A 13,325-nucleotide genomic window follows, 5' to 3' on the forward strand; every position below is an offset into this window, starting at 1 on the left:
TTCATGAAATCGAGATTCAAAATCTCCTCAGTCATTTTGAGGGGAAGTCATGGGAGCCCATGAGTTCCTATCCAATATGATTAATTGAATCAATGGGATGATATGGAGGCAAAAAATTGCAAAATGTATGATGCTTTTGTAACTCAAGAGGAGGAACTGAAGTGGTTACACAGGCAATTGGATTCTGATGAGGTCGAGTCCAAAGAAATTCAAAAAAGAAATCCAGTAGCTGCCTCCTCTCTAAGGGAATGTGATGCCTGATTTTCTGAATTGGTTTATCAGGCCCCCGAGTCCAAAAACCAGGTAACGCAGGGGAGAGGATACACATTCACCAGATGCCACCAGACCTCACTGTAACATGTATAGGCCTCCTTAGGTACAGACAGTGCAAGAACATAAACTGTATCAGCTCCCATAAGGGGTCCATTATGTAATGTTTATTGTTGATAGAGAGGCAAGGTCATCTAAATTAAATGACACTCATCCAGCCATGCCACCCTTGGCAGGAAGAGGAGTCATGTCTCCTGAGACTTTTACAAAACAAGGCTGTCACACCCACTGATAGTCTGCAGGAAACTTATGCAGGACTCATGTGTTTGCTCTGGCTAAGTTATTAGAACCACACAACCCTTTGGGAGTATATTTTCTTGCTTGTTAGACTGTGGTAAAAAATGGTGGGAAAGAATCCCTTGTGATTTCAGAATTACATGGGCCATATCCCTAATAGTTATGCACAGCTGGAAGATTATGTAGTTATACTGTATTTTGACTCTGTGGGTATGTCTACACTGCAATTAGACACCCGTGGCTAGCCTGTGCCAGCTGACTTGGACTCAAGGGGCTGAGGGGCTGTTTAATTGCAGTGTAGCCATTCAGCCTGGTCAGCCTGACCTCTGGGACCTTCCCACCTCTCAAAATCCCAGAACCCAGGCCACAGACTGAGCACCACAATTAAACAGCCCTTTAGTCTGAGCCCCATGAGCCTGAGTCAGTTGGCACATGCCAACTGTGGGTTGTTAATTGCAGTGTAGGCATGCCCTATTTGGGTGTGCAAATCTGTTATGTTCTGGGGTGCAATCCAGACCAGCGAAGGGTTATGTCACAGCCTGCCATGTAACCCTGAGTGCCTCAAAATGCTCTGCCACTGTAATCCTCTTGTCTGGATGCTTCCATACAGCATACAAGCATGCACCGGATGACTTTAAGCAGATCTGACTCAGCAATTCTGATTCCAGTGGCCTGCTTGTCATGCCACCACTGCACCCTGGCCTCCACCAAATTTGATTATACTTAGCAAGATGGCCCAACACCCCCCAGTCCCAATTTTTCCCAAGCTGTGTGTTCTGCAATATCCAGCCCTCTCCTGGACTATTCAGATAGAGATTAAGGTATGCTTGTTCCTTTAAAGATATAATACACAGAAGCTTGCCGCATTAATTGATTAACTTTATATCAAACAGCACAGGGTTGGTTTAGATTAAAAATAAAACAATCTTATTAACAAATGGAAATGGGATTGTAAGTGAGATCAAGTATAAAAGAGTTAGAAATGATTACAAGCAAATTAAAGTAAAAATGATTTCTAGAGGCTAAGACTTAATAAAATAAGCTACAGCCTTCCTTCAAAGTAGTTTCTTTACCAAGCTACCTTCTAGCAAGATGGTTGACCAATGTCCTCCAATCAAGAGCTCACAATGTCCAAAGTGCTTGGTTCTTTTGTCTTCTTAGGTGAAAGATCACTTGGGGTTCTCTGCTCCTCTCTTTTACAGTCCAGTGAACATTTGAATTGGATTATTCTGAAGGTTACAACCCTCACCTCCCATGTAAAGTTCATTCAAGCTGTGAGGAAGATAACATAGAACTTCCTGGTGAAGGAAGTTTCATGCTGCTTTTTCCCCTGCTGGTGTTTGCGAAAATGCAAATTGATCTGTTTCCTACAATCTCCTCCCCCTGCTGTCTTCTTCATGGCCCTGTTTACCTTCTCTGTAATTTGTATTCTCATTCTCTTAATGTGCCTTGGAGATGCCTTCCAGGTGGCATAACTATATTCCTTTATCTAGGGAGGAGTAACTTTAGCCCTGCCTAGCAGACACACTTTGATAACGTAATTTCCCATGTTTGTTATCTTGAATTTGTCACCAGCACATACACCGTTCAATAATATTAAAGATCAGTATGTTATTAGCTTTCTATTGATATCTTCCGTGACACTTTTTACATAGAGGTTATGACAGTGAGTTAGGTGCACTGAAATGGTCAGAACAGCTGAAACTCACTACTAGATACCAGCATTCCCCTTGCCCTCTTGCACTGTGATGCTGTTAGGGTCACAAATGTCTTAGCAGCATTTTTACCCTTCTGGCTTAGAAGTGATTTTACCTCTACTGATGGCTCCATGGTAAAACGCTCTGTGTTAGTGTTTTATATAGTGAAGCTATCCATTTATTTACAAAAGCTCCTTTGGTTAAAAAGGTTAAGGCTCACAGTGGAACTGATCCATTTGCCATCCAAAATCTGAAAGCTGATTTGTTGTCTAAGTAAGGAGCAGCAGGAAAAGATCTGTAGGTGTGTAATCAGATTACAGTAAAACACATCCAGAACCTGTGACCTCCTTAGAGGAAAAAGTTCAGACTGTTATTCCAGATAGAAGAGAACTGAAAAAGCAGGATCATGTTTTGAGTTGGACTAGTCAACACACACATGCATTAATGTGCCCAAGAGCTGAGGTAAGAGATTGGATTAGGAATAATATTTGGTCTGTAATTTACCCTTCAAACGCTTTGAAAATGATATTTTTCTATGAGTGATGTCTATTGCTCTAAAAAGAAAGCTTATTTATTTGGTTCATCAGAGAACTGAGAAGACCATCCAATGATTGTCCACTTTAGGATGGTGACCCACTATGGGGGAAGACATTCATGAGTATGGCCAGACTTGTCTGGTTTGTGCACCAAAAAATCCAACAGGAAAAAATATGTTGTTTTGAGGCCACAGAGGCTTGAAGGTCCGTGGAATACTTTTGATTTTGTAAGATCCCTACCAATTACTCAGAAAGAAAAACAATTGTTAGTTGTTATTGATCCTTTTTCTAAAAAGGTGGAAGTTTTCCCAATGTGAACCAACACCTAATGTTTTGGTGGAACTTGTATATTGTCACTGGGAATTACCAGGTAGATTCAGACCAGAGGATCTTCTTTTTCACCAGAGATGTTTTGAATCCTGTAAGACTCTGTCACATCTCTTACCATCCTCAGTCATCTGGGCTGGTGGAACAAACAAATTGTACCATCAAAATAATGTTGATGAAATTAGTGGAACTGAATGAAAAAAAATGGGGCATGTTAGTGTCTATGATTCTGATGGCTTTGTGAGCTACTCCGGTAACTTTTATTGATTGTTCTGCATTTAAAATGACGGGAAAGGAAATTAGGCTTCCTAAATATTTAACGTAGTAAGTCCAACTCAAATTGAGGTAGTAAAAATGGATGTTTATTCTCACTTTAACTATATTCACTACCAGAGATAAAAAAAAAGGTGATTCTTCCAAAATAATTGGAAGAAAGCCCTAATCTCCATTATGAGCTAGAGGAATTAACAGAACTGCCTTGTGCAGACTGGAAAATAATATTCCCGCTCTTCAATGATCCTAAGGGGGGAGTTTGCAAAACGTGTGTCTTGGGAAAATGTACAAGTTCTGACTAATGGTATTGCCTATGGTACTTGGGAGAATCAGATGCAGTGTGTAAATTCTGTGAAAGGTGGAATGCTAACTTTAATCAATTAGAACTCAAGGATGAAGGAGAATATGAAACGTATTCAAACTAGGCCTTTATATCTTGTTTAAATAGTAAATATTTGATTTTGGGTAAAGGTCACATTGCCTTTAGTTGAATATGATTATAACAGAGGAAAACAATTTGTCCTCAAATGGACAAAGGTCCAGATAGTGGTTATATATCCACTTCAATCCCTGGAGTACTGATTAATCAGGTTCAATTTATGCATGTTTCAGTGGTTTTACATTTTTCTAGTTGGAAGATAGTAGAATTTTCCTATTACAAGAATACCAAAGTAGCCGCATTCTTTTCAGTATTCCTTGTTGATAAAATAACTGTTTATCAGCAATGAGTTTAAAATATGTCAAATTTGAGACTTGATCACAATCTCGATTCTCCTAAAAAAATATCAAGGAGAAAGGGCTGAACGTCTTAAAATGTGTAAGAAATTGTCCATTGGAGTGATTAGGAATTTGTGATTAATGACACCTCATCCTAACCATAATTCTTCTTATTTAAATAATACCTGCACTGTGTCTACATCATTATTTGTGTCTTTTATGGCTTCACTACCAGTATTTGGCTTAGACACAGATATGTTTACTAATATAGCAATCACTCAGTCTATAGGCCATCTCCAAGAAGATCTCTTTAAAGAAAGATTGAGTACCTCCCTGGCCTGTACAGCATTATGAGACACAAACATGAAAACCTCTGCAAATTGCCTGTTGCTCTGTAGAAGGGTTCCAGTACATCTGTCACTGTGATATGCTTAAAGAACTCACACCAATCTGTGGCCAAGAGGAGTGGACATAACCCTAGGTCATGTTATAAACATGGTTTGAGTAAAAACTGGTTTTGACAAGTGTAAATAAGATGTTAATGCTTTGGAAAATGCTATCTATATTGATAGTTATGGCATTCAGGCAGATATTAATTAAGATAAGGCTTAATGTTAAATACACAATGGGAAAGCAGAAAATATTCAATAATGGCAGTGGAGGGATAAATATGGCAAAAGTTAGATTTAATGTTAATTAAGAGGCATGATTATTAAAGGGCAGTACACTAATTTCAGATTAGGTGCATCCAGCCACCATCAAGGTAACATTACAGAAAGTATTTATACCCATTTGCCTCATTCAGGGATTGCTTACCCTTGAATGAAATATTTCATCTTAGAATGTGAGTATAAATGCAGTGTATGGTTATATTGTAATTCCTGTATTTAAAATAAAATCTGACAAAGTCTTTAATTTTATCACTCATTGAGTCATTGATGGTCCTCTACTAAATTAAGTTTTATGTATCCACCCTGGAGGCTGCAACCTTAAAGAATTCAGTTTGGTATTATTCCTTATTTTTAAACTATTGATTGGGAACAAATAAATCAAAGGCTGTAAGTGGTCAGGACACTCACCTGGGATGTGAGAAACCCACGTTATTCTTGGCTATTCTGGGGTTTTTGGCTATTCTGGGATATTTTTCTCTCTCTCTCTTCCCAGAAATTTTCTCCTGGACTTGAGGAAAGTTTCAGTGAAACTGGTATGTTCCCCCACAAAGAGTTTCAGTTTCAATGAATTGGCATTTTCTGGAGAAAAAAAAAGTCATCAAAAAATTATTGGCCAGCTATAGTTATATATTTGAAATATCTTAAAATTTCAGTGGATTGTCAAACATTTTGATATAGTTGGATATAGATGATTCTCCATTGCCTTGCACCTTGAGAAGTCATTTTCAACTTTATAAAGCAGATTTTAAAAGCTACATTTTTATATAATAGCATTTTATATTCATTCTGTCCAGATGTAAATATCATTAATAGTAGTACTAATACGGTAGTATTTATTTTATTGTATTACTTTGTCGCTACCATTCTCTATGATGAGCTAATCATGCCTACTGAAACTATAGCCTTACAGGCTGCTTAGAAATTACTTCAATTTACAGTCATCCTTAAAACCTTGTAATCCCTTTTTTCTAATTCATGTCCGGCATCGTTTTAGACAAAGCCAAAAGAAAAATTAGACTTTAGTGGCAAAGTTTTGACTTTTGCAATTAAAAGGCTGAAAGTCAGAGGAGCCAGTGAAGATACTACAACATTGTGGCTACGTTCTAGGACTCCGAAGACCATAGGTTTTGTCTCATGAAATTCGAAAAATCATAAATTTTATAAGCATGTTTTAAGTGGCTCATAAAAAAGAAAGTGAAACTTCCCTTTAGAATTTTGGGGGAGACATGGAGTGCTCCTGTCTATAAATAAATCATTTCATAGCCAGCTTTTTAAGTGTCTCCTTGAGAATAGATACAATTTCAGTGATGTGCCAGGAGAAGGGCACTGAAATCCCCCAAGAATTACTGTCTGCTGACGACTCTAGTTGCAAATGGAATGTTGCTCTACAGAAGTGAAATTATCACTTTTTTTTTAAGCAAAGAGAAGATATTGGAAAAGGCATAGTCACACCAAGGGAATTTGTGCAGCGATGCAAATTGACTGCTTGAAACAAACCCAAAGAAAAGTGTGTTCTATGTTTTAGTATGTAGGGAATTAGTGACTTTTTAAACTTCCCACTGTGATGCTATAAATATGCTGTCTCTAATGCTGCCAAAGCTTATTGAAACCCCCTGGTAGGTAACTCCACAATACTCCATGCACCATGAAATTCAATTACACTTAAGAAAATTAGGGTAGAGTTTAATTACTTGTGTGCACTTTGGATGTGCACACATTCCTTATAAGCATGTGTTTTGCTGAAGTCCTGACTCCCAGACTGAATGAACTAATTCCCTCACACATTGTACATTTAGTATTAGCTGTGTGTAGGTTGAATTTAATTTAATTGCTGAAGATTCTTTATGCTTCTGGCAAAAATCAGAATACTCTAGTGTCTACTTTCATGGCGAGATCCCTATATAAGTGGTTGCTGCTGACTACAACCAACATATTAGAGACACTGTAGTCATCTGTGCTGTCTGTGCCCAACACCATTTAAAGTTATAATTAAACTTCTTCATTTAAGACACACTGGGTCAATTTCTATGTTCTTACACTCACTTTGATGTCCCTGATTCTCTTTGAATCCTTCTTGAATTGTGGACACCAACACTGAATACAGTATTCCAACAGTGGTCACACCGGCGCCAAATACAGAGGTAAAATAACCTATTTCTTCTTGGGATTCTGATATTTCTGAATCAGAAGATTGCATTAGGTCTGATGGCCACAGCATTATACTGGGAGCTCATGATCCCCAAATCTTTCCCTGCTTCCGAGGACAGTCCCCCATCCTGTAAGTACAGCTCAGTCTTTGTTTCTAAATGTATATGTTTACATTTAGCAGTATTGAAACACATATTGTTTGCTCGCTCCCTGCTTACCAAGCAATCCAGATTTCTCTGTAGCAGTAACCTGTCCTCTTTATTATTTACGACGCCCCAAAATTTGGGTCCATCTCCAAAATTTATTAGAGATTATTTTGTTTTCTTACACTTTCTTTTGGAAAGGATGAAGACAGGATCCATGGAGTTGGATTTACAATTAGAACGCCTTTTCTGAAACAACTTCCTGACCACCCCGTTGGCCTGAATGAACGGCTCATGAAACTTTGATCCCACCTGAATTCTTTACAACATATATCTGTCATCAGTGCCTATGCATCTACATTGACAAACAAAGAGGAAAGCAAGTAGCAGTTCTACACAACGTTTGTCTCTCCACCAAACTGAAGATCTACATTGCAGTGGTTCTAACATCTCTCCTGTATGTATCTGAGGCATGGACTCTTTAGAGATGGTACATTAAACAGCTTGAGCAATTTCACATTCCCTCCACTCAATAATGAGCACTTGCTGGCAGGACAGATTGACCAATATTAAGGCCCTTGAGAGAGTAAACACAACCAGAATTGAAGAAATGCTATTGAAAGCACAACTTGGGTGGACTAGACCTGTCATCAAAATGGAATACCACCATCTCCCAGCAGAAATCTTGTATCGGGGAGCTGAGGCAGGGGAAAAGAAAGCAGTGTGGTCTGTATAAGCACTTCAAAGATAACCTGAAGAACAGTCTCCAGTGGGCTGGCATCAATCTCAAAGTCGAGCAAATGGCTCAGAACAGGGCTCACTGGTGGTCTCTGATAAGATCAGCATGCAACAGGTTTGAGCGGGATCGACAAAATTGTCTCCATGCTGCATGTGAAAGGCTCGACAGAGCTGCACCATCAAACGTCATAGATACGGACATCCCATGCCCTCGGTGAGGCCAACTCTGTGCATCAGGATTTGGACTCCAGATTCATATGCATAGCCATAGATGAGAATTGTGACAATATTGTTATGATCATCAGCGATGGACTACCAGAAATCAATTTAATGTGTGTCATGTTAATTTTATATCATTCTATTTATATAATCAAAATTTGTGGGGTACCAAGTCAAACACCTTACAGAAGTCTATGTATATTATATCAACACTACTACCTTTATCAACCAAACTAGCAATCGCATCAAAAAATATATCAAGTTAGTTTGACAAGATCTATTTTCCATAAACCCATGTTGACTGGCATTAATTACATTACTCTCTTTTAATTTGTTATTAATCAAGTCCCACATCAGTTGCTCCATTATCCTGCCTGGGATCAATTTCAGACTGACAGTCCTGTAACTACCTGGATGATCAAGCTTACCCTTTTTAAATATTGGTACAACATTAACTTTATTCCAATCTTCAGTGTCTAAAGATTTATTGAAAATTAACATTAATGGTCCAGAAAACTCTGCAGCTAACTGTTTTCTAAGTCTTGAATGCAAATTATTTGATCTGCTGATTTAAAAATGTCTAACTTTAGTAGCTGTTATTTAACATGCTCCTGAGATATTAGTGGAATAATATATATATAGAGAGAGGCCTATATCTCATAGAACTGGAAGGGACCATGAAAGGTCATTGAGTCCAGCCCCCTGTCTTTGCTAGCAGGACCAACTACTGATTTTCACCCCAGATTCTTAAGTGGCCCTCTCGAGGATTAAACTCACAACGCTGGGTTTAGCAGGCCAATGCTCAAACCACTGAGCTATTCCTCCCCGCAATGGAAGGGAAGTGTGTTGTCATCAAATGAGCTTACATCATGTTTTTCTCCCCCCAAACACAACACAGAAATTTCTTGAACATTTTTGCCTTTTCTGCAATATTATTCATAATTTTAAGATTTCCATCTAGTAATGGATCTATACCATTGTCAAGACTCTTTGCAGAAAGTCCCTGCAATAGACAGGTTTGGGAGGGCGGCAGATAGGGAGCATGTGAGACAAAGGAGGATTGCAATGAGACCCTGGTGTGTGCAATGAGCTCAGCCTACAGAAACAACCAAGTATGCAACTTCCTGGGATAAACAAGTGCAGCTTCATTGATTTCAGTGGAGCTGCATCCATTTATACCAGCAGAGATTTTGCTCCATATGGTCTAATCCTGCTCCCATAGAAGTGTCTGAACTCCATCTTGAGATGTGTTTTGAGCACACCTGCAAAGTGCTTAGCACTCTACTGAAGTCAGTAGGAGTAGATGACCCGCCAGAACTTTGCCGGAATGCTCAGTGCCTCACAGGCTCAAGCTCTGCAGGAGTTTTGTTGTTGACTTCATGCAACCAAAATATGCCCCAGATTCATGGTCAAGGGGAAGAAAGCAAAATAGCTAAGCCCCAACAGTGCTTGGGAAGATATGTAGTATGCAACATAACATTGTTCATTCCCATGGCTAAAGTGGTGAAGTTACTGAAAAAGGCTGTTCTGAATGAAACAGGTAAGAAAGAATCCCACAACATATTTGCATATTACTGTTCCTGTTTGTGCAGAACCTAGAAAAAAAAAAACACACAGAGCCTTTTGGTGGCATTAAAAGAAAGGGGAAACCAGACTAATTAAGAACATGATGAAAGTTCTGGCAAAATGATGTATAGCAATAAAGAGTGATTTGAAGTATTACTGGGGTTTTTACTAAATCTACATGTTTTCTTCCCTCTCAAATCCACCAGCTAATTTTAAAAAAAATGTTTAAATTCCAGCTGAGTAAATAACTTAAAATACTGGAATCAAAGTACTTTATATGGGAGGTTGAAAGTCTGTAGTTAAAACACGGACTCCTTTGAAACATAAAACATTTAATAAAACTACTTAACTCCATTCTGAGGCCTTGATTCAGCAAGGCACTTTAGCACATATCTAATTTTAAGCACATGAGAAATTCCATTACATTTTGTCATATGATTAAGTATCTTTCTGAATCAGGGCCTTAATACTGTTCTTTAAAATTAAAATGGTATGTAACCTTTAATAATAATCAATGTTCCGGAAAATCACATAGATCTAGGTCCTGATCTAATGCCCTTTGAAGTCAGAGTCTTTCCATAGACTTCAGTGTGTACTGGATTGGGGTCAGAGTGAAATACTGTAGGAAACACCTCCACAATAGGGAATGTTCAAAGAAGGACTAATAACAGAAACTGAAATTAAAGACTAACCAGTTACTGCATATAGTGAAACAAATCACGGGGCCCAGTGGTACTCACATAAGTCGTGCTGTGGAATATAAAGACTACTCACATGGAAAAACAGTTACAGAATTGGGACCCTTCATCCAGTATCGGCCATGCAACTATAAATATCAAGGATATGCAAAGCAGTCCAGGTAAAATAGCCATTAAAAAACTTTTTTTTTGCTATAATCTATACTGCTTTGAATCCTTCTTCCTCTGACTCAATTTAAAAAACAAAACAAAAAAACACATACACACACCAAGGAAATATTCAGTTTTTGTTATTTTATTTATTTACATCTCTGTAGCAATTGGAAGGGTTGCCAACCCTCTAGGATTTTCCTGGAGTTTTAAGGATTTAAAGATTAATCTTTAATTAAAGATTGTCATGTGACAAAACCTGCAGGAATATGGTCAAAGTTGGCAACTCTAGCAATTGGGTACCCTAGTCATGGATCAGGACCCCATTGTGATAGACACTGTGCAGCTACAAAACTTATGGGAGTAGATCAAAGCACACTAGGGAACTGTTAGTGCCTGGAGTAGGGACCACATGGACAGCGTGCAGTAGGCTCATGCGGGGTTCATTTGCAGCTCTGCTTGCCACAAACTAGATGTTGATGTTGACAAGCCATTGGTGATACCATGGCCTGTGTTATACAGAAGGTCAGATTAATTGATCATAATGATGCTTTTTGGCATATTATGAACCTATTATTTTTTCTGACCCTATTGAGAGAACTCGGGACATATTTTCTATTGTTACTTTTCATTGTAATGACCTAAATCTAGTGAAAAGGATTTCTTCTTCCACTGTGCCCTGAGCACTTTTAACTGCAAACAATTTATGTTAGACTAAAGATTTGCAACTTTAAACTGTCATATGACGAGCTGGTCCTTTAGGGGCACTGAGGCTCAGGTGCACCTATGTCAGGGTTAGTCACCCCCTCAGGTGAAGTGAATGAATGTAGGCATCATGTGACAAAAGAGAGCATGTGACAAGGCCTGCTAGGAGATATCAGGGCAGCTTGTGCTCAGTCAGGAAAGACCACAGGGATAGCAGACTTTAGAGGGGTCCTTTAGAGGTCAGGAACAAAGCTTGGAAAGTATCATGCAGAGCTCATAGGAAGAGTCCTGGGTGGGGTGGGAGGAGGGAAGTTTAGGTGATGTGACAGATCATCTAATATAGGGTACCAGGGCCAGACATCCCCAGAAGAGGAGGTGGCTGTGGGGTCTTCTGTCCTTTTTCAGTGGAGGAAACTCATGCAGTGAGGGGGAGTGGGTTAACCCCCAAGAAGGCATAGTGAGTCTGTATCATGATGCTTGTGCAAAAGGGAACTGAATTAAAGTTGCACCGGCAACTTTAATTCTGGCATTTCCTAACTTTTTAGTGCTTGAGATTGAAACCTTAATACTGTTCTTTCAATGTAGGTTTACTTTGTCTGTTTGTAATTTCCTAGGTTTTTCAGAAAACAAACTGACCCCCCACACCCAGATTCTATTAGGTGGCATCATACTGACACCCACATGGCTAATCAACTGGGCTGGACCCTCTAGAATCACCACACAGACCTCTGGCACTTGAGCTAATGGAGGACTTCACTGGAAGCTGATACCTGTTTGTCACTTTTAAAATCAGGCCATTTATTTAGTTGCCTAAATATGGAGTCAGGGGCCTAATTGTATCCACTCAAGTCTTGAAAATCTTGCCCTATGTTTTTTGGAGAGGAGGAGTGGGGGGGGGGAAATCCTTGAATTTTGTGATTAAGTTTCATTTATATAAACAACCTGATTCTTCACTGGGTTATCAAGTGTTTATGGTGTAAATCCACTACTTGCTTTTAATGGAGTTACAGTGATGTACAACTAGAGTAGAGCAGAGATGAATCAGGCCCCATATCATTAGTTCACTATATATCCCTTGGGAACCACTTTCCCCAGTACAACAGGGTTGTGTGTGTTTGTTACCCCACTGCCCTCTAATGAGATGGATGTTAGCTCCCTAACACCACCCAGACTGTTAGCCACTGAAGCATTTTGCTCTGGGCTATGCCATCCTTGTTTTCACCTTGCAGATTAACAATTAGTGCACCCCAGTCCCTGAGTCCCCTTGAAACATTCCCCTGTGATACCCAGCCCCTGACTTAGCTACTCCAAAAATCCCAGAATCTCTGCCCCTAAATGAACAGTGTACCCCAGTTTACAAGTTTTACCTTAAATCATTGCTCCAGTTCAACACATAAAAGTGCTCACAAATGCTAAAAAAAACCTTATTTTGTTTTATTATAAGAAAAAAAAGGGGTTCCTCTAGAAACAAGAGTGAGCAATGGAATCAAATGGTTACAATACAAAACAAAATCATAAAATGCAAATTAGGGCCTACACTTATTAACAGTTGCCTTTCCTGTCTAATAAGGTAGGTTTCCCACCAAAGTTCAGTACATTGTAGGGCTGGCTGGTTTCTTGGGAACCAAGAACAAAATTTTCATTAAACATCCATACTACACAAGACACTTTCTTGGTGAATGGATCTAGTGTGTATTTCTCCATTCTGTGGTATTCCAAAACAGTCTATATCACTGGTACTGGCCACAGCTCCCATTGGCTGGGAATGGTGAACTGTGGCCATTGGGAACTGTGTGTGTGGGGGGGTGCCTGTGGATGGTGAACATCTGCAAAATGTCTCACGGCCTGCAAGCAGTTTATCCTGATGGGACGCATGCAGGCCACAGGTTGCCCACCACTGGTCTATATTCATAGGTGGGCTGATTCACATCATCAGTCAATCCGATTGAAGTACAGCTCCCACCTGCCTAAATAGGCAATTGCTGACACACGTCTCAATGATTACAAATCTTGACAAGTTACAAGGTTTCTGTCTAACATCTTACATGTTATTCTTTAAGAATAAATGTCCTGCAAGGCAAGTTTGGTGTAGAGAGTTTGTTGTCAGGTCTTAGGTGAGAGTTGTTTGCAAAGCACAGGGGACCCTTTAGCAAAGAGCTTCTATGTTAGC

The 13,325-nt window shown here is 39.3% G+C and overlaps 1 long non-coding RNA gene across 2 annotated transcripts in view; it reads right to left on the reverse strand.

Annotated features, from left to right (window-relative positions):
- Positions 1-1,433: 1,433 nt before the first annotated feature.
- The window catches only part of LOC120398580, a 61,759-nt gene continuing 49,867 nt past the window's right edge, over positions 1,434-13,325 (reverse strand). For both annotated transcript variants that reach the window (XR_005594552.1, XR_005594551.1), the window contains 2 exons: positions 5,197-5,367; positions 1,434-1,839 (listed from right to left, as the gene is read on the reverse strand). This is a non-coding gene — a long non-coding RNA (uncharacterized LOC120398580). The remainder of the gene's footprint in view (positions 1,840-5,196; positions 5,368-13,325) is intronic.

The sequence above is a fragment of the Mauremys reevesii genome, linkage group 2 (genome assembly GCF_016161935.1).
Source record: "Mauremys reevesii isolate NIE-2019 linkage group 2, ASM1616193v1, whole genome shotgun sequence".
Classification (NCBI taxonomy): Eukaryota; Metazoa; Chordata; order Testudines; family Geoemydidae; genus Mauremys; species Mauremys reevesii.